Raw genomic sequence first — 19,916 nt, 5'->3', positions numbered from 1 at the left:
GGGATGTGGGCGGGGTGGGGGAGACTAACTACCGAGGTCCCGTGCACATTTTTAGTATGCACGTAAAATAAGCCTTGGCATTCGATAAAGGGTAAACGGAAACACGCCACTGTCTGGGCAAAATGTTCTTTATAGCACATACAGTACACTGCGTGGCGTATGGCGTATACCCGTCTTCCTTGGCTGGTGGAGAATAGTAGATGACATTCCATTTGTAGATGTCAATGTGGGTGTATGTCACTGACAGCACCTTGTCATATCTGATATTGTTCCGGGTTCGATATTTACGAGACATCGAGTTTGAGCATGCGTTAATAAGGGTCAGATCGTGCTAGAGACCAGTGACCGTACAGGTCAGTACAAGACAGACCATCCAATTACCATCACGATATATTAAAGCCACCTCATGCCAGAATAAATCCAGCACACACAAGCAAAAGTTCGTTTATGTTAAAACGATTAAAGATACATTCCCGGGTACAATCGGGGCGATTTGATGATATATTTTGACTAAAAACACATTCAAACATAATTAATTTATCATAATTTTGGTTCAAATCCTTCTCAAAACATTGTAATTGTCGGGGAATACACCTGCTATAAAAAATCGATCAAAAGACGTCATGTTTGTGTTACGTGACTTACCTCTCTCGGTACCTAGCAACGGGTGCAGAAGCCGGAGGAGAATTCATTGCATATACAAGACGATGTTGTCTTTAATTGCTGACTATTCATTACAAATATCGAAGCCCAATAAATTCGTGGATTATCCACTGCCCAAGTTTTTTTCCGTGGATTGTAACACAGACACTGTCGCACCACAAAGTTTATTAAAGGGACTATCCCGATTTGAACAGTCTCAAAAATGAAAGTCCGAGTACGTTTGAAATTTAAGCGCCAAAATATAGAGGAATGGTGTGTTTACCTTGTCTCAAAAATTCAGCTCACAATATTTAGTCGTTTGGACGTGAACGTCATAAATGCTTATCCGGACACGTAACCCTTTTAAGATTTCTGGTCATTTTTTCGTTGGATGGCCTGATAATCGATTCCCATTCCTTTAGAGGTCTATACAATGAATGACCCATGTGCTGTACTTTATAACGAAAGGTAAATTTCACCTAAACATTATTTTTATAAAGTAAAAATCTGGTTTATCCATTAGCCACATAATACAGTTTGTGACACTGGTCTCCATTTCCTGATAGGTTTAAGTTGTTTGAAAAAGTATCACAAATATTCAATTAGTTGCTCGGCCCTTTGGTAGACGATTTTAAGGGATTTTAACACAAAATTAAGCAGTTTTATTCTCCAGCATATTATCGGGGTTGGCCCTTTAACATATACATCTTCATGTGCTACCTTTGACGTTACTCGAGCTGACATCACTAATCGTCGGGTTGCCGGTTAAGGAAACCCTTACATTTTTGCCCTGTATGCAATCCATGGGTGTTTTGCATGGAATCCAGAATATTTCTAGTAAGATTGGATATTTCTACTATCGATATATACCAAAACTGCCCTACTTTTATTGGAAACAAACACCCGATAAATACTTTCTGGGAAAGTAAGTATCTTAAAGGTATGGAAATTTTAAGTTTCAACTGCCATTTTTATTTCTCTTAGACAAAGATAGTAATAATAATTGTGCTATCATTATCGCGAGAACAAGCCAGATCACTCTACATAAGGATCTATTTTTCACACTCGGATATGCAATTACCTACTAACAACATTATTTTTAATAGTGCATCAATTTGAATTTTGAATTATATATGAGCGGTCTGGCTTGTGCCTTGTTGGGCCTTTAAGCTGGCTTGTCCAACAAGATTTATGTAAATGAGACAGCTTTCCTTATATTGATGCACTGCACGCGTTTATTACTGTCACGTGACCTGGGTAATTTGTAGCACTCGGAATGAAGGAAGCGAAGAACGAGTGGCGGTATGATTGGAACACGATTGTCAAGCTCTGCCTGTTGGCGTTATCACAAATATTGAAGATGTTCTTCAACCCCTTTCAATACGCTTAGCTGGTTTTCTGGGTTATTCTCACATCTGTGTATTAGCGGTTAATAACGGTCATTTTATGAGCTATTGCCACTTGTAGCTTTTTAAACAAGCTATAATGAATATTTTTATTGCCAGTCTTTTGGTGGTCTTGACTTGATATAAGTATAAGAAGAATATTATGTGTCCGTTTCTTCTTCTAGATCATTTTGATACTCTCTGATACAATCTATACAGCCGTCCACCTAATGTACTTTCCAGTTTTATTGGTTGAGAAATGGACTTATTAGTAAAACAAAAACATGATGAATTTCCCATATCAATAAAATCCCGGTTTAAGAGATTAGAGAGAGAGAGAGAGAAATGGGGTTTAACGTCCACTCGACACAAACTAAGTCATTTCGGGACTAACATATGGTTTAATTTTAATTCATTAATCGCTTGCGCATAGAGGTCTTTAGCAGTGGGAGGAAACCGGAGGACCCAGGGAAAACCCATGAGGTTGGACAGGCGACCCTAGTCCTTGTCACGTACAACCGGGGATTCGAAACCACGCCAGTCGACTCAATGACAGACTTTATGATACAGAACGCGCACGCTAACCATTCAGCCATCCACCCCCACCCCCCTTAACAGATTAGACCAACTGCTCTCTAATATTGAAAATAGACAAATAAAATGGGGTTTAACGTCTTATTTTGCTACACAAACTTGTACAAGGGTGAACCATGGTTTTCCGTCCCATCTGAAGGACTAGACGCCTTTTTTGCTGAAAGGGGAGCCACGGTGGCTCTGCGAGTAAAACGTTGGCTCGCTAACCTGATGGTTGGGTGTTCGATCCCTGCATTAGCTGAGAAAGTTCATCTGGATTTTCTCCTTGCCAGTGGTGCAGGACAGAGGGTCTGGTAAGGGGCAATGAATGTACAGTTGTTCGGATGGGACGAAAAACCAAGGTCACGTAAAAGATCCCTTGACAGTTGGAATTATGTATAAGAGTAGATTGTAGCGTCGCTGTCCGGGCAAAATTTCACTCATAACACACTGTTTGACGTATGTCCATCTTCATTAGCCCAGTCGGAGCAAAACAGTAGGATGTAAACTCCATTTCATTTCATTCATACACGTATCATATGCAGTCCTATTTACTACTGGGGGGTTGGATGGCCGAATGGTAGCATGTGCGCACTGTATCATAAGGTGTGCTATGGAATTGAAATGAAATGCGGTTAAGCGTCCTACTGTTTTGCTCCGAACTAGGCTAATGAAGATGGGCAATGAGGGAAATTTTGCCCGGACAGCGGCACTACGGCCTACTCCTATATCAAATTCCAACTGTCAAGGGATCATTTACGTGCACGCCAATGTGTACACGGGACCACGGTTTTTCGTCCCATCCAAACGACTAGACAGCCCCTCCGTCCTGCATCACTGACAAGGGAGAACAACGCCGGAAAATCTGGATGAACTTTCTCGGCCAATGCAGGGATCGAACACCCGACCTCCAGGCTAGCGAGCCAGCGTCTTACCCACTGTGTGCTATGGAGTCAACTGGCGTGGTTTCGATTCCCCGGTTGTACGTGACAAGGAGTAGGGTCGCCTGTTCAACCTCGTGGGTTTACTCCGGGTCCTCCGGTTTCCTCCCACTGCTAAAGACCCCTACGCGTAAGCGAATTGTTGAAATAACATTGAACTATGTGTTAGTCCCGAAATGACCTGGTTTGTTACGAATGGATGTTAAACCCCATTTCTCTCTCTCCCTCGCCTATTTACTACTGATTACACAAAAATATATACTAAAGCAGTTTATTGAATCTATATTTCCCATCTGGTTTCAGTTTTTGTTAACAGATTGACCCGGGCCTGATCTGCTCTGGTCATCACCTCAAGGTGCAATTAACGTTTTGCTGTGTATATTTCCACATTATTTAGTCCCATTACTGTTGACCTTGTGGTCCGTCGTATTATTATTCTATAACAATAATGACTTTATAGGTGTTCTTTATCTTGTCCAATTCATGTCTGCGTTTGATAAGATTTCCCAAGAGATCACATAGAAAGGGACATTACTCTGGACTATGTTTACAAACAAACAAAGAATCGGACTATTATTAATAATAATAAATGTATTTACGTGATGAAAATGGATCTGCTAATTATTGCTTTTTCAGATAACGCTACGGCCCTATCGATCCCGGTGTATGTGTGTGTGAGAGAGGGAGAGAGATGGGGTTTAACGTCCACTAGACACAAACCAGGTCATTTCGGGACTAACATATGGTTCAATTTTATTTTAATAATTCGCTTGCGCGTAGGGTCTTTAACAGTGGGAGGAAACCGGAGGACCCGTAAAATCCCACGAAGTTGGACAAGCGACCCTACTCCTTGTCACGTACAACCGGGAAATCGAAACCACGCTAGTTGACTCAATGAAAGACCTGATGAAACACCGCGCACGCGCTAACCATTCGGCCACCAACCCCCCGCGGGACAGAGAATCTGGCAAGGAACAGTGTCTAGTCGTTCGTAGATCTATATTTAACCCGGAAGTAATCGATCTACATCGAGTTGTTTTATTACACTGATCAATTTAATGAAACAATACTCCCCAAACTCACCACACTCTAAAAAGTTTGACTATTTAATTTGGAAGATTGGCCATCATGTCTGGCAGTGTTTCGGGATACTTTCAGCATCCAGTCTCGAAATGAGATGTATGTCCATTATAGCTTGACGAAATGGAAATGAAATGGAGGCTAACGTCTTATTACTTGAAGAGTGGCATACGTCATGCAGTGTGCTACAATGGAAGTTTTGTCCAGACAGCTCGGACAGGTAGCCGCGGTGGCCCAGTGCATATGACGTTGGCTCGCCAACCAGGAATTCTCGGCTTCGCTTCAGTTGTTGGCCGATGGAGAAACTATACGGGAAAACCCCATGAAAAACGTCAACTGAGTGTCCTCTGTTAACCCGGGGCCTGTTTCACACGAAATTTTAACTAAGGTAAAATCCAAATTTTAGTAATTTGATTGGATAATATTAGATTGATTTTAGTGCTTAGCCAATCAAAATTGAAGTATGTACTAAAATTTGGATTTTATCTTTAGTTAAGATTTCAAGAAACAGGGCCCAGTTCTGTCATTGTGAGTTGTCACTTTCAAGTTGTATTCATCCATGAGAAATATTTTCTACAACAAGGAAAAAAGGGGGAAGGGGAATACTCGTGGGTTTTGGTTAATTTGTATTTTTGGCAACTGCAAGTCAGACTGTTAACCATTAAATTGGATGTTTTGCTGTAACTTGTCCCAAGGTAAACAGAAATAGCAGAACTATTAAAACATCAATCACAGACGAATTACAGTATAGCGCATTTTATATTCCAACTCTTGTATACTGAATTAATTCAATGGGTCTCCGATCGACACTAAACAAGAATCCAGCATCATCGAATTGTTGTAGATTTCATTGAATGGCGCTCTCGGGAGGACGAGAGTTCATTCACTAATTTAAAAAAACGTACATAATTGTATGTCTGTAGGCCATGCATTACAATACGGTGTTACATGTTTTATGTGTATCGTCTGCGTGTTTTTATATCAGTAAAATATAACATTGCATTCTGTCTAGTGTTCATATATTTTAAGTATATGTTTTATCTTTTGAAGGATCAACACTCGATGCTATTGGTTCTATAGTTAACAGACATACTACTACTAGAGTGGATAACCTCGCTATTCCAGAAAAGCAGTGACGTAAGAGCGAGTCTGACGTATTAGGGTGGTGTATTCAGTCAAGCCGGAAAGGGTCGGGGCTAGTTTAAAGCGTGTACGTTAAATCACAAGGCCTGCCATTGAGTCAAGTGACGTGGTTTCGACTCCCCGCTTGTACGTGACAAGGAGTAGGGTCGCCTGTCCAACCACGTTGGTTTTCTTCGGGCCCTCTCCCCTCCAACCCGCCCCACTGCTGAAGACCACTACGAGCAAACGTATTATAGAAATAAAATTGAACCATATGTTAGTCCCGAAATGACCTAGTTTGTGTCGAGTGGACGTTAACCCCCATTTATCTCTCTCTCTCTGGCAAGGAAAAGCGCATAGTCTTTCGGATGGGACGAAAAACCGAGATCAAAGGCACACATTCGAAAAAGGAGTAAGTTGTACTGCCGCTGTCTGGGCAACATTTTCCTCATAGAACGTCTTCTGTAGTTAAGTTGGATCAAAACAGTAGGACGTTAAGCCCAGTTTCATTCAATCTTTCATTCATTCATTCATTCATTCTATCTCTAACTATTCCCAGGGATTTTTTTCCCAATACTTTGTTCTTGAAGCCTGTTGACAGCAAATTAAGCGTAGGTTAAATTGACGTTTAACCAAAATACTAATGGATTGCGACATTGTGGGTTTTACTCGTGGATTTAATTTTAACCCGGAAGTAATCGATATACATCGAGTTATTTCATTAGAATGATCAATTTAATGAAACAAATGCTCCCTAAGTTTGACTATTTAATTTGGAAGATTGGCCTCGATTTCTGGCAGAGTTTCAGCAGAGAGAGAGAGAGAGAGAAAGGAGAGAGAGAGGAGGAGGAGAGAGAGAGGAGAGAGAGAGAGGAGGAGAGAGAGAGGAGGAGGAGAGAGAGAGAGGAGAGAGAGAGGAGGAGGAGAGAGGAGGAGAGAGAGAGGAGGAGGAGAGAGGAGGAGGAGAGATAGAGGAGAGAGAGAGAGGAGGAGGAGAGGAGGAGGAGAGAGAGAGAGAGGAGAGAGAGATAGAGAGAGGAGGAGAGAGAGGAGGAGAGAGAGGAGGAGAGAGAGAGAGAGGAGGAGAGAGAGGAGGAGAGAGAGAGAGGAGAGGAGAGAGGAGGAGAGAGAGGAGGAGGAGAGAGAGAGAGAGGAGAGAGAGAGAGGAGGGGAGAGAGAGAGAGGAGGAGAGAGAGAGGAGGAGGATGAGAGAGAGGAGAGAGAGGAGGAGAGGAGAGAGAGAGGAGGAGGAGAGAGGAGGAGAGAGAGGAGGAGGAGAGAGAGAGAGAGGAGAGATAGAGAGGAGGAGGAGAGAGAGAGAGAGGAGAGACAGAGAGAGAGAGGAGGAGAGAGAGAGAGGAAGAGGAGGAGGAGAGAGAGAGAGAGAGAGAGAGAGGAGGAGGAGAGAGAGGAGAGGAGAGAGAGAGGAGGAGGAGAGAGAGAGAGGAGAGAGAGAGAGAGGAGAGAGAGGAGAGATGAGGAGAGAGAGAGGAGAGAGAGGAGGAGGAGAGGAGGAGAGAGAGAGGAGAGAGAGAGAGAGGAGGAGAGGAGAGAGAGAGGAGGAGAGAGAGAGAGAGGAGGAGGAGAGAGAGGAGGAGAGAGGAGAGGAGAGAGAGAGGAGGAGGAGAGAGAGAGAGGAGAGAGAGAGAGAGAGAGGAGAGAAGAGAGACGAGGAGGAGAGAGAGAGAGGAGAGAGAGGAGAGGAGAGGAGAGAGGGAGAGAGAGACGAGAGGGGAGAGAGAGAGAGGAGGAGAGAGAGAGGAGGAGAGAGAGAGAGAGAGAGAGAGAGGACGAGGAGAGAGAGAGAGGGAGAGAGAGAGAGAGAGGAGGAGAGAGAGAGAGAGGAGGGAGAGAGAGAGAGGAGAGAGAGGAGGAGGAGAGGAGGAGGGGAGAGAGAGAGAGAGAGGAGGAGAGAGAGGAGGAGGAGGAGAGAGAGAGGAGAGAGAGAGGAGGAGAGAGAGGGAGGAGGAGAGGAGGAGGAGAGAGATAGAGAGAGGAGAGAGAGAGAGAGGAGGAGAGAGAGAGGAGAGAGAGAGGGGAGGAGAGTGAGAGGGAGGAGGGGGAGGATAGAGGGAGAGAGAGGAGGGAGAGAGAGAGAGGAGAGAGAGAGAGGAGAGGAGAGGAGGAGGAGGAGAGAGAGAGAGGAGGAGGGAGAGGAGAGAGAGAGAGGAGGAGAGAGAGAGAGGAGAGGAGAGGAGGAGGAGGTGAGAGAGAGAGGAGGAGGAGAGAGGAGGAGAGAGAGAGAGAGGAGGAGGAGAGGAGGAGGAGAGAGAGAGAGGAGGAGGAGAGAGGAGAGAGAGAGGAGAGAGAGAGAGGAGAGAGAGAGAGGAGGAGAGAGAGAGAGGAGGAGGAGAGGAGGAGAGAGAGAGAGAGAGAGGAGGAAGAGAGGAGGAGGAGAGAGAGAGAGGAGGAGGAGAGAGGAGAGAGAGAGGAGAGAGAGGAGAGAGAGAGAGAGAGGAGGAGAGAGAGAGGAGAGAGAGAGAGGAGAGAGAGAGAGGAGGAGAGAGAGAGAGGAGGAGGAGAGGAGGAGGAGAGAGAGAGAGAGAGGAGGAGGAGAGAGGAGGACTCCTTATCACGTACAACCGGGGGATCAAAACCACGCCAGTTGACTCAGTAACAGACGGTATGATACAGCGCGCACGTGGTAACATTCTGGCCATCCACCCCCGCCCCCCAAATGAAATGGGGTTAACGTCTTATTACTTGAAGAGTGACATACGTCATGCAGTGTGCTATAACGGAAGTTCTGTTCGGTCAGCTCGGACAGGTAGCCGCGGTGGCCCAGTGAATAAGACGTTGGCTCGCTAAATTGGAGGTCCCGGCTTCGCTCCCGGTGTTGGCCGAAAAAGTTCATTTGGATCCCCCCTTGTCACTGGTGTAGGACACAGGGCCTGGCAAGGGGGAATTATGGCCTTTCGGGTGGGACGGAAATCCGAGGTTACTTGTTCACATTGGTGTGCACGTAAAAGAAGTTGGCAGTTGGAATTCGATATATGAGCAAGGCATAGGGCGGCTGTCCGGGCAAAATTACCTCATAGCACACTGTATGGCGTGTGGCCGTCTTCTTTTGCCCAGTCGGAGCAGAACAGTAGGACGTTAAACCCCATCTCATTTCATTTACAACTCAGACAGCGGCCCTACGATCTATTCTTAATTCCATTTACAACCGTCATGAGATTGTTAATGTTCTGCCAATGGTGTACATGGCCACTAACAAGGATAGACTAGACTGAAAATACCCGAGGAACTTACTCGGAATAGAAACTGTGTAAACTTGTGGTCCGAATTAAAGAAAGATATTTGTAGGAACATTTTTCTAATTGCCCGAAAATAGATTATTTTTATGTAATCACCCTATCCGTCGGTCCGTCAGTCAGCAATTGGCTTGTGAACGCGATAGGGGCATCGTGGTCATAAGAGGACGAAACCTACCGATTTTCAAAGTTCTGCGACTTTCCGTTCCGGAGTTATCCCCCCTTTGTCGAAAACCTTGTAAGCGCGATAGAGGCTGTAGTTGTCGGCGGATTCTTTTCAAATTATTGTGGTCACGAGATGACGAAACCTATCAATATTCAGCGTCCTACGACTTTCCCTTCCGGAGTTATTTCCCCTTTGTCAAAAACCTTGTCATTTTTTTTTTAACGACATTTGGTTGTGAGCATTGGGGTCTAGAGATGAGATTTCTTTAAGGATCCTAGATCCTTATCAAATTTGCTCAACATGCAAGCCTGACAAGGACAGCTGTCTAGTCCTTCGGATGAAACGAAAAACCGAGGTCCCGTGTATACATTGGAATGTACGTAAAAGATCCCTTTGCAGTTGGAATTCGATATAAGAGTAGGCGATAGTGCCGCTGCCCGGGCAAAATTTCCCTCATAGCACACTGTATGGCGTATGCCCGTCTTCATTAGCCCAGCATAGGAGCAGAACAGTAGGACGTTAAACCTCATTTCATTTCATTTCATTTCTCAAAATGCAAGATTTCGCTTCGGATAAGCTGTGTGGCTATCTATACTCGAGTTTAGACCCCACCCCACCCCCTACATTATACGGTTAAAAATAGAAAGCAAACATTTCAATATCCAACATAAGTACTTAAAGTAGCCAAGTCTTTAACTCAGTATCATCCCCAGTCTTAGACATTGAAAACACGAATTATTGATCAATTTAAATTAACATTGATGTTGTGATCTTACCGGGAAAAGATGAGCTTCTGATATCCAACATTTAAGACAAAATATACATTTTACTATTGGTACGCGAATCGTGTACCATAATGCGTTTCAGTGCCATTTGTAATAAGGGACTTAAAGAACGAGGCTAGACATATTACAGAAGTCATGTCAAACGGTTAGGCCATAATTCTTATCTGGAGAGCATGCGCAATAAATACAATGTTGACTGGAATAACCAGACGCTAGAGATTGCCATAACTGATTTGAAATTAGAGTAAAAACTGAAACGATTAAACGTAAATCAGTTTATATACATTGATATTACATTATTATATGCGTTGCGACCCATTTGTGTAAATTTCTAAGTCCCAAATATTAGCGATGTAGCTCCTTTCAGTATCAAATCAAAGTTTAGACACCTAGAAGTAGATTAACCATACGGGTCTTTGGGCATTTCCCCGTGGGATGAGACAGGTGGGTAAACAATGGGCCACTGGGCAGGATAAAAATATTGCAGAAAAACAATTAATGATTAATGCGCCGAAATAATTGATGAAGGATGCACCGCGTCGGTTTTAAGACCCAGTCCGCTACTGTACACATCCTTCAACACGAACTGACCATGACTAGCCAACCAGAAGGTAACGGGTTCGATCCCGGTGTTGGCCGAGAAATTTAATGAATAATGGATCGGCTTAGTAGATGGAGGATGTCCGAGGCTGTTTAATACCCAATTGGCTACTGTACACACCCTTCAACACGAATTCGACCAAAGTAAGATGATTTTTTTATTGACTTTGTGATACTAGTATCAAACATGACCGCAAACATTCAACAAAATAGTTGTGGAAACGTGACGCGTGCTACACAGTCCAAGTACAGAAATAATATCCAACCAGGAGAGAGAGAGAGAGAGATGGGGTTTAACGTCCACTCGACACAAACTAGGTCATTTCGGGACTAACACATGGTTTAATTTTTTATTTCAATAATTCGCGTGCGCGTAGGGGTCTTTCGCAGTGGGAGGAAACCGGAGGACCCGGAAAACCCCCCACGAGGTTGGACAGGCGACCCTACTCCTTGTCACGTACAACTGGGGAATCGAAAACACGCCAGTTGACTCAATGACAGACTTTATGATATAACCATTCGGCCATCCAACCCCCCAACCATGAATGAAGTAATTACGGATGCAGAAGTGTATAGTACGATCGACTACACTCATATCGATTTTTAAAAGATAACAATATATGACCAAACCTTATAGGAAGCTTTTTCACCCACTATTTCAACTCGTAAGAGGAAGTTCACGAGTGGTTCTGAACAGGTTATGCGTGATTGAAATTGGACCATCAAACAGAATTTCGATTAAAGCGAATCTAACAACATTCGACTACCGACCCCTGAGAATTAAAGGCAGGATGTTGCAGGAATTTAAATTTAATTTGGAATGTTGGATCTTCCCAGTCTTTGGTCGTTTATATTATTACAGATCATTTGGTTGGTAAAAATAACTCGTGATTCCATTTATCACTGTTTGTCTTTCTAAATGTTTGGCACGAGTTTCTAGGGTTTAAAGTCACACTAAAGACATGTTCACACGAACAAAAAATGAAATGAAATGCGGTTTAGCGTCCTACTTTTCTGCTCCGACTGGGCTAATGAAGACGGGCGTACACCATACAGTATGTTATTATTAGGGAAATTTTGCCCGGGACAACGGCACTAAACCCTCTTATATCGAATTCCAGATGTCACGGGATCTTGTACGTGCACACTGGACATTTGTTTTCGTCCCATCCGAACGACTAAAAACTATTATTGTCAGGCCCTCCGTCATTTACCACTGAAAAATCCCGAGCAGATGTTAGACAACCCGCGATGCTATCGACATCAAGCCGACATACAATACTAAACTTTGGCTGTCTGTCTACAGTTAACTCCGCTCGAGAACAGACACTAAGCTAGTTGACCGACATTTTAAGTATACATAGAGAATTATGTTCAGTATTTATGCTGGTTCTATTTAATAAAATTGAAAAAAAGTTCATTTAGTCTTTGTGTGTATGACAGATGTGAATCGAGGTAGAAACGCATTACAGAACAGTTTACTAATTTTTGGATATGACGGCCATTTAATGTAGAGATCTATTCTCGAGGAATGAGTAGATGGATCTATGGGCGACATACGTCACATACGTGAGGGCCGTATGAACGAAATTTTTTATTTGTAACAAATTTAAATGGGCTTCGGGGAAACTTTTAAATATAAGGTACAAATAATGGGGAAAATTAAAATCGCTCACAAATGTCCTAAGAAAATCGCCCGTGTGTACCAGCCTTAAGTATTGTAGTTTCATCACCATAAATGTCAAAACTGTTTCCCCCAAGTCTAAATTGTCTCTACGAGAAGTATTCGCCGGTGATTTCGTGTACCTGTGCGAGGGTGCAACTTAGCTTTATATGCCAACTTTTTTTTTCTTATTTTATTTCTGATTTTTAAAACTAATTCCACCGAAGCGGACTATAGCGCAGTCACGCTGCCAGGAGTTGTAAAACATAACAAAAAGTATAGTTCCTCTCAAAGTGTTTGGCCCTGGCTTTGCTCGGTCTTGTTTTTACAAATCCTTTAATGTTATACCGTCTTCATTAGCCCAGGCTAGGAGCAGAACAGTAGGACGTTAAACCCCATTTCATTTCATTTAATGTTATATACAATGTATCTCTCTTTTCTTATTCTGTTATTTCTGATTTTTATAGATATTTTCCACCGACGAGTTCTCGTGCTGCCAAGGTTAGTGCTAAATGATAAGGCCAGCTCAATTTTTCATCATAGGTCACGAGATGTAAACTGAGCTAGCGCTAATCCCAACCTTACCCTAACATAGGACCTAGCCCCAATGCTTATCCTAACCCTAACCTACAATCTCGCCAACAATCACGTGCCCTAACCTTATTTACATCTCAGCGACCTTGACAAAAATAGAGCTGGCCTTAACAAATAGATTTAGCCTGCTACCAAGGGTGTGTTGCAACACGCTCGAGTCGAATTTAAAGGTTTAAACAACATATGTAATAGACCACACGGCAAAATCCCCTCTTCTCTCATAGCACATGGCGTATGCTCGTCTACATCAGCCCTCTTTGTTAAAACAAAAAAATTAAAAAAAAAATAATAAAAAAATGTAAAAAATAAGACGTTAAACCCTATTTCAATTCGATGTTTCCTGTTAACGCCACTGACCCCAATAGTAACCCACACTCGCTTTTCATAATATATGTGTGGGAAATGCGATCAGCGCTTTATTTTAGTAAAGCAATCACTACAACATATTACTGATGAAGATGTGCGCGTGATGATGACAAGATGAAAGCAAGAGGATGTATGATGATTTCTTGTTAAATATCTCTCTCGTCAATCGCCGATCGTGGTATGAATAAAACGTAATTAACGATGCTTTTAACAGTGTGTTCTCTCAATGACAGAAACTCCTAGCAGACGACTCGATCAGTCTTTGAATAACGGTGCTCCTCAATGAACAGGTTTTAAGTCGCCTGCTTTGAAGATAATCGCAATATCTTATAATTCACTGACGTTTGGCAGACGTACGAATCTCGGATGTCCCAATGGTAGCCATTTCCCACCATCATTTTAAGAAACTAAAAAATTATGTTTGAAATTTAGTGTTCGGCTAAATCGCGTTTATTAGACTTTGGGATAAAAATATTTATTCACGTTCAACTGCAAAATGTTTGTGTTACTATGTAAATATGTATAAATATACTATACTGTCCATCTTTATACAATGATATTATTTATGAATAGTCCCAAGACGGACGAAAAGTACTTTAAAATGTTAAAATGTTATTAAACAAGTGTTGAATTCAACCAGTGTTGAAATTAGTTTGTGTCGTCATACCTTTTTTTTTATCTTTTCATCATTTACCGTGAAACAAAGTAGTGCAGCTTTGCGGTTGTGCTAATAATTTTGGATATATATATATATATATATATATATTGTGGTTTTAATTGGCTATCGTTACCATTGTCTATGGTTACATAGTATATCGTTAACTAATAGAAAACATGTACACACATGTGTTAATCCGTAGTATATGGGTTCAATTTATGAACAATGAGTGGAAGATAATCATGGGATAGATTTAAGAAAATTAATGAAGCTAATGGCCAATTGTTACTTATTGACTATTAAGTCGAGGAACATATTTTTTTTAATAAAATGGTTTTCCATTAATTTCCTTTTCGTGGTGTCATCGACTTTCATTTTGTAAAAAGGGAAAATTTGGAATTTTACTTGTAGGTGTTGTGCACATTTAAAAATATGTCTATTTACAAATAAGGGCCCATTTTCAATATTACAATCCCGTCGATGGTTGCGTACTCTATCACGTAGATGCATGGACGTCTCTCCTATGTAAAAATTTAGACACCGATTGCAAATCAATACATATATGAGATTTTTTTGTGTCACAATTCATATTGTCGTTGACACTAAATGTAAACTTAGGAAAATTATATTTGCTATTTGGCGTAATATGGTCGCAACATTTACATCGAAGATCCGGGCATTTAGATACATAAAAGCCGGTCCTCCTAAGCCCCCAGATGGACCAGATGGACTAAGACTAGTAATTATTTCCCCTTATTTCATGATGGAAACGAATGTAGTGCGAGTTATAAATAGACAATTTTTCCCTTAATTTTTTTCTCCCCTCTTCCTGCATTTTTGGGTTGACTTTTTGGTCTAGAATTGGAGAAAACGGATCAAATTTGCAATTTCATAGCAGTTTTGGGTAATACTGATGATATTACAGCGGAAGGATAGGGGGTGTAAAGTGTCGGAAGTGTGATTTTCACCCCAGTCAACTTCAAATCCGTGTAGCAAAAAATCTAAATGGTCAACCCCCTACAAAATTATGACGAGGAGATTGCCAAATGTTGTCCCCATTGTGCCTATAAAGATTTGAACCACCGGAATGTTGAGAAAAAAGCTACAGCCTGTGATGTTACAGTCATTTAACATTGAAGTCAATGGGCAAATAATTGCTAGTCTGAGACCTGATGATTAAAAGAAGTTATCTCCCTTCAATGGCTACACCCGTTGCCAAATCCCCATTTTAAGCATTGACGTGGAAATATAGTCCACTTAATGTTTTTTGTAGATTATATATCTTCAATATATGTATATTCAGAATCCGGATGATGCCACATTGTTACCTTTGGGGAAATTAAAATATTCAAGATAGCCGCCATTAGGCATTTTCTGTGGTTTAAAACATATGACAGATTCTCCCCGATTGAAGATGGGTTTTATAAAGAATTCGACCCGTTGAATCCAATGAGCTTGGGTATTCCTCCTAAATGTGATGGCTAATTCCGCTAGGGGGCCAAGTTCAAAATGGAGGCTAATTTTGGCTGGAAACTTATCGATTTTCGTAAAAAGGTGTGTAATATACTGAAATAAAGGTTTTTGGTGTATTATATATCTTCAATATGTGTATTTTAAGAATCCGGACGATGCCAACCTGGCATCCTTGGGGAAATTAAAATATTCAAGATAGCCGTCATGAGCATTTTCTGGTATTTACTTTAATTTAATCGGAACAGCAGCCCCTCTAATTTTTTGGGCAATCAGACTTTCCTTCCAGAGGCGTAAAGTGGAAAAAAAAACCCAAGCGCTTGTCATGCAAGATACGCCCACATTTTGCAAAAGATGGACAGAGAACAAGCTAAAAACGCAATTTTTCGTTCAACCAGTGACCATAATCCAGGAAGTTACGGTCGGATAATTGATATGCGCTAATAACGAAAAGAACCGAGATCTTTTCGTTATAAACATACATGTTAAATTTCATTAAAAGCGGATACAAATTGTGACCTCTAGAGTGTCCACATGCTAAAAACGTGAAAATGCGGTACGAAACATGCCAAAATCGGACAACTAGCGGCTTCCAGGCAGGATGCGCCGACATTTTGCAAGAGATGGATAGAGAACAAGCTAAAAACAAACGCGAATTTTAGTACAATCAGGGGCAATAATCCAGAAAGTTATACCTGAAATATCATAAGGGGATGAGATCTTTGGGATATAAAGATATGTTTTAAGTTTTATCAAAATCGGATAAAAATTGCGACCTCTAGAGGGTCCACAAATTCGTATAACATACTTTACACAATTTGCGTCCAAAGAGCGGCCATTTTTGGGGGGGCATTTTTATTTCAATTTTCCCGGAATTCGAATTCAACCGGTTTTTAAAATCGGAAAAAAATTGTGACCTCTAGTGAATCCGCAAAGTAAAAATGCGATTTTTCAAACAATCAGGGTCCATAATCCAGGAAGTAACGTTCGGATATGCGCGATTATCAAAAGGAACCAAGATTTTAGTGTGTAATGGTGATATATTCACACGTTTTTTTTTAAATCAGATAAAAATTGTGACCTTTAAAGTAACACAAGCTAAAAACTTGATGTTTTGTAAAATCAAGGCCATAATGCAGGAAGTTACGATCCGATATGTGCGAATATCGAAAGGAACCAAGATCGTTTGGTTATAAACATGCATTTCAAGTTTCACCCAAATCAGATCAAAATTGTGACCTCTAGAGGAACCACAACCTTGATATACCTTGATATGGGCGGCCATTTTGTCAGGCAGTTTTCGTCCGATTTTCACAAAATTCCAACTTAACCAACATTAGGGTGTAACGGTGATCGGATAAATCGGATAATAATTGGGATCTCTACAGGGACCGCAAGCTAAAAACGCGATTTTTCGTACAATCAGGGGATATAATTCAGGAAGTTGCGATCTGATATGCGCGAATATCGAAAGCAACCAAGATCTTTGGGTTATAAACATGCATTTCAAGTTTCATGAAAATCGGATCAAAATTGTGACCTCTAGAGGGTCCACAACTATTATATACCAGATGTTTATATAAGGATTACAGAAGTTTGTAGACTAAAATGTGACTTGAAGTTAAAAACTGAAAAGATATTATTTCTTTTTTAAATTTCATATCAATATCATGTGTCCCTTTAAATTCGTTAATATTGTCCTTTAATTCTTAGGATTCATTGTTGACATGGTCAAAGGGAGACAACTATGTTTTTATTCAATTATGACAGGCCACAGATCACTAATTATTTCCCCATTGACTTTAATGTTAATTCTCGTCTCTTAGACCGGCTCTAACATTTTCCCAAATTTTCGTTGGGTAGAACGCTTTCTGCCACAGATGGAGCAACATGTGGCAAACTCTTGCCCAAAAGCATGTATGAGGTTCATCATGAAAAACTTGAGATACACAAGCCGGAAGTACAGACAAGTAAACATGCAATTTCCGGCCCTACATTTCAACGTAACCAATCTCACAACTCTTGTATCTTTCCGCCTCAAAATCATGAATATTCACCAAAACCTGGCAGAAAAAATATTTTCAAACCCTTTTTTTCGATTCTACACCAAAAAGTCAACAAAAATCGCCATGCAAAAGAGGGAAAAAGGGAAAGGGAGAGAGAGACTAAAAATAACTTTGGCAAAACCTTTTCTGACAGGCTATTCAGTTGGATATTTCATATAGAGCAATCCCATTAACTGAAAGTTGTTCTTCTCTTTAATCAGCTATGTGAACAGTAATAAATCTGAAGTGTATATCTTTTCTCATTCTTTTCACAGATAAATATTAAAAGCCATTGTCTATAAATTATGTGAGAAAGACATTACATAGCAGGGAATAGTTTCCATGCTTGAAAATGTCCTGTTGTGATGTTCTCGTGCATTCTTTTCTTGACCCAACCGTAACCGCATGGCATGGGTTAGGTGTGACGCCGGAGCGCGATTCTAGAATGAACCTTATAGGCCTAGCGGTAAAGCTGTGCAATAGCGAAAAAAAAAAATAACAATAGCTCTATTGATAACTGTCAATATATATTATTAATAAGTGGTGTTACTCAGTTACTCTTTTTATCAGTTACATGTATTTCTAGGATAACCGTGATCTTAGTATTCAGGAGAATGTTTGTTTATTTCTAGGGCATTCCAACAAAACATAAAAACACATTTCTTGATTGTACAATTTTATTCAGTATTTTACAATACATTATAAATAAATGTCATCATTCAAAATGTGTAACACTAATACTGTACATGGTTTAGCTCAACGTGTGTGTTCATCTCCCATCCCACTGGCATGTACATTTAAATACATAGATGAAAATGAAATGAAATGAAATGGGGTTTAACGTCCTACTGTTCTGCTCCTATACTGGGCTAATGAAGACGGACATACGCCATACAGTGTGCTATGAGGGAAATTTTGCCCGGTCAGCGGCACTATCGCCTACTCTTATATCGAATTCCAACTGCCAAGGGATCTTTTACGTGCATTCCAATGTTTACACGGGACCTCGGTTTTTCGCCTCATCCGAAGGACTGTCCTGCATCACTGACAAGGGGAAACTACGTCGGAAAATTGGGATGAACTTTCTCGGCCAATGCAGGGATCGAAAATACATGGATGACCTTGATGTGAATATTAAAGTTAAACTCCGATTACAAAACTACAGAAATAAAAAAAAAATACCGCCCTACACAATCGCCATACTTGTTTTGAATTTGTAGAACAAGCATGGCGATTGTACGGCGTACGAAAACAGAGGCAGGCCACGCCCACATCCAGTGTATACCTTGTCAACCACACTGTCCACATCCGGCTAGCAATATTTCAAATACCAATTACCTTTTGACTGATCAACGTGTTTTCGATATCAGTTTACTGAAAATATTATTGCTACACAATTATTATGTCTGATTAGGTACATATTATTTTACTAATTAGACGAAATAAGTAACCCCCGGTGTACTTTTGCTCTAAACATGAAAGAAAACTGCCTTACCCCAAACAGTAACAAATGGACGAACACCAACCGATTCTATGTTGTTGACATAACATCAAGGGACATAACTACATGTACTTATGTCCCTTGATGAATATTTTGAAGTGAAAACATACTTCTTTGATGGAGAGAAAAACAGTTTTGTTGCTGCTTTGCATACTCTTCAAAAAAAGTAGGGGATATTCAGAAACAATACAAAACTGCGGAAATGCACTGTTGTTTTATTAGAGGTAACCAGTGTATGTTAACAACAGATCAATTGCCTACACATGAACATAAACAGTTCATATGGGCGGCTTATCTGACGGCCCCGTTTCACTCGCAAAGAGATACACCGTCAAAAGTAAAAATGGACGTTTTTGATTTTTGTCTTAATAATGAGTAATTGCTCCATCAATCCTCAGACATTCAGCAATTCGTCGATTTGGGGCAATCTGACACACTCCTCTTGCAGTGCCACGGCCAATTCTTGCAGGCTTATCGGTTGACTTTGAAGTCGACGTACACGTCTCCCGATCAAATTAAACGTAACATACTAAAGCAAAGATACACTAAACAGTAAATCTTATGCAAGAACCGATAGGAAAGCAAACATGGATATATAACCCAGCACGCGGCTGTTTTCATCAACTCTTCCCTGAAGTGTCAAATTTGACAATGAACCCCTCCCACGTGTATGGCGCTATTGCGTGTCGCATGTGCAGCACGGTGGTTCTGTTGGGGCGATAAGTTCTTCATCAGTGAACATACTCTCAAAGCATGTCAAATCTCCATGACTATTTATCATATCGCAACCTACATAGGTATTTGCATTTCAATATCCCCTACTGTTTTTGAAGAGTATATAGATTTTGGAACGATAATACTAGACTTTATGATACTAGAAATTATTTGTTGTTTCTACGCAGTTGTGCAAAAACTTTTCAAGAAATAAAAAAAAATGGTTGGTGTTGGTAGAATTGTTATTGTTTGGAGTAAGGCAGTTTTTCTATTATTTTAGAGCAAAAGTACACAGTGGTTTACTTATTTCGTCTAACTAATAAAATAATATGTACCTGACTGATCAGACATAATAAT

The sequence above is a fragment of the Patella vulgata genome, chromosome 1 (genome assembly GCF_932274485.2).
Source record: "Patella vulgata chromosome 1, xgPatVulg1.2, whole genome shotgun sequence".
NCBI classification, from domain to species: domain Eukaryota; kingdom Metazoa; phylum Mollusca; class Gastropoda; family Patellidae; genus Patella; species Patella vulgata.
This window is presented reverse-complemented; position numbering follows the sequence as displayed.